The sequence below is a fragment of the Pteronotus mesoamericanus genome, unplaced genomic scaffold, assembly GCF_021234165.1.
Source record: "Pteronotus mesoamericanus isolate MK-2021 breed Mesoamerican mustached bat unplaced genomic scaffold, CSHL_Meso_final contig_166, whole genome shotgun sequence".
Classification (NCBI taxonomy): domain Eukaryota; kingdom Metazoa; phylum Chordata; class Mammalia; order Chiroptera; family Mormoopidae; genus Pteronotus; species Pteronotus mesoamericanus.
This window is the reverse complement of record NW_026555066.1, coordinates 143,887-147,000: the sequence shown is the minus strand read 5'-3', so window position 1 is coordinate 147,000 and position 3,114 is coordinate 143,887.

The following is a 3,114-nucleotide window of genomic DNA, read 5'->3' as shown; positions in this document are numbered from 1 at the left end:
ACCTTTGTACATTGATGGTGGGAATGCAAAACGGTGTAGCCATTGTGTAAAACATTTTGGCAGTTTCCCAAAAAATTAAACAGAGAACTACTACATGATCCAGCAGTTCTACTCCTAGGTATATACCCAAGAGATTTGAACACAAGTGCTCAGACAAATACTTGTACAGCAATGTTCACTGTAGCATGATTTACAAAAGCCATAAGGTAGAAACAACTCAAGTGTTCATCAACAGATGAATAAACAAAATGTGGTATATACATATGCTGAAGTTTTATTCAGCCATAAAAAGGAATAAAGTTCAGACACATGTTACAACATGGATGAAACTTGAAAACATTCTGAGTGAAATAATCCAAAAACAAAAAGGCAAATACTGTATGGTCCCATTTATATGAAATATCTAGAATAGGAAATTTCATAGATATAGAAAGTAGGACAGAAGTTACTGAGGGTGGGGAGGATAGGGAGCTATTGCTTCATGGGTACAGAGCTTCTGTTTGGGATGGCGAAAAGTTTTGGAACTAGATAATGGTGATGGTTGCACAACACTGTGAATGTAATTAATGCCACTTAATTGTACAAATTTTGTTATATATGTTGCCACAATAAAAAACGTTTGCCCCAATCTAAAGTTACATTTTATTTCTCTCTAATCTATCATCCATAGAAGCAATTCCCACACATACTACCGAGGTTTCTGCCAACATAAATCAGTTACATCTTACCATTTTTGTATATATGTAGGCTTTCTCCTCATGGGTGCGACTCTACCTCCCCTGGGGTTCGACTCTACTTCCCCTGGGGTGTGCAGAAATCTGAATGAATCCAGTAGTGGGTATGGAAGCACCCAGGGGAGAGAGATGCATGGATCATGAGAATGATTAACCAAATCATTAGAGGGGCCCCGAGTCATGCAAGTCCAACCCCATCGGACTGGGGAAGAAGGGCTGCCTCTGCCACCAAGCAGGGCTCGGTGGGGCTGGGGTTTAAGGAACTCGGATCTGTCTATCAATCCTGATGTTCCTATTCCGGATCCCAAGAGCCCACTCTTCCCCCAATCAGTGGCATTTTGATGTCACATAAGAGACCTGGAGATTTGGGGAATTCAACCTGCAGGATTTGCCTTCATGTCTGCTGTCAGGCTACATTAGTCCTATAACGAAAAGAGATAAAGAGGTATTTTTTAATACAGGCTTTATTTTCTTAGCACAGTTTTAAGTTCAGCAGAATATGAGAAGCCCTGTTCTTTCACATCCTTACCAACCCTTGGTACAGTTAATTTTGAACTTTTGCCCATCTGAGGAGTGTGAAATTGTATTTCATGTAGTTTAAATTAGCATTTCCCTGATAAGAAGTTGAGCACCTTTGCATATACTTACTGGCTACTTGGATATTCTTTGGTGAAATGCTCATTCAATTCCTTTGCATATCTTTCTATTGATTATCTAAGTTTCTCTAGTTGAATTGTAGGATTGTAGAACAATTTTATAATCTGCCTTTGCACTGTTTATGTGTTTCTGGATGAAAAGAAGTTGTTATTATTTTTTATTGATTTGAGAGAGAGGAAGCAGAGGGGGGCAGAGAGAGAGAGAGAGAGAGAGAGAGAGAAACATTGATCTGTTGTTCCACTTATTGATGCATTCATTGGTTGATTCTTGTATGTGCCCTGATGGGGGATCAAACCTGCAACCTTGGTGTATAGGGATGATGCTCTAGCCAACTGGGCTACTTGGCCAGGGCAAGAAGTTATTATTTTTAATGTAGTCAATTTAAACATCTGTTCCTTTTGTTAGTAATTTTTGTTTTATTTAAGAATCCTTTTACTATCTCGAAGTCAAAAATATATTCTCCTATGTTATCTTGTTTGCTTTTCACATCAGTTTTACATTATACTTGTCAATTATTTGATTTTTTAGATATATAATATGAGGCAAACATCCAATTAAGTTTTTCTTTTCTATTTGGATGCCCAATTATCCTAACATTTATTGAAAAAACTGCCCTGGTACCATTGCTCTCCATTGCCACATATTTGTTAAATCAGGCATGTAAACATATGCATGGGTATTTTTCTGAGCTGTTTGTTCCTCTAGGCTAGTTTTCTATCCTTTTGCCAGTACTACAGTCCTACTTACTACAGCTTTATTAAAGAGCTGGAACGTTTGATAGAGCAAGTTCTCCCACGTTGTTCTTCTTTAGGAGTCATGACTATTTGGGGCCTCTTTCATTTCTATATAAATTTTGGAATCAGTCCGGTTTCATAAAACGACAACTCTTTAGCTGGAATTGTGTCTTCTAGTCACAATTGTATTGAATCTGTAGATCAACTTAGGGATAACTGATATCCTTGAAATATTGAGTCCACCAGACTATGACTATGGTGTATCACTCCATTTATTCACATCTTCATTAATCTCTTTTAAAAATTACACAGTTTTCTTTATAAAGAACTCACATGTCCTCAGATATATTTCTAGGACTTCTACGTAATTGATTTTTAATGCTATTTAAATGATAATTAAAATTTTTTATTTTCTAATTATATCTGCTTGTGTACAGAAACACAGTGGTGTTTGTAAATTGATTTTGTACCCAGTAAACTATAATCTTGGGATATTTATCCCCATTCTTCAAGTATTTTCTTCTCTCATTTATTTATTTGTTTATTTGTATGCTTTCTCTGAGACTATTATCAAGATGCTGGCACTTCCGCTTTCTGTTTCTCTTGGTTTTTTTAAATTAATATTTTCTATATTTATTCTTTCCTACAGCTTTCTAGGAGAATTCCTCAATATAACATTCCAACTCACTTATTCATTTTTCATCTATATTCAACCTATTTATTCCATCTATTGTGTTCTCTAGATCAAATATGTGCATCGTAGCTAATATTTCCACTTTTCTGTGCCTGAGGGGCTGGGTAATGGAAGATCCCACAGAGAAAGTGGTGAGGAGCTGTCTGGAAAGATGAGCGGGGGCTGCCAGATTATGAGCAGAGGGAGAAGCATCAGCCTGAGACCCTGGCCGGGTAGCTCAGTTTGTTGGAGCATCCTTCCGTGCACCAAAAGGTTGTGGGTTCAATACCCAGTCAGAGCACATACCTAAATTGTG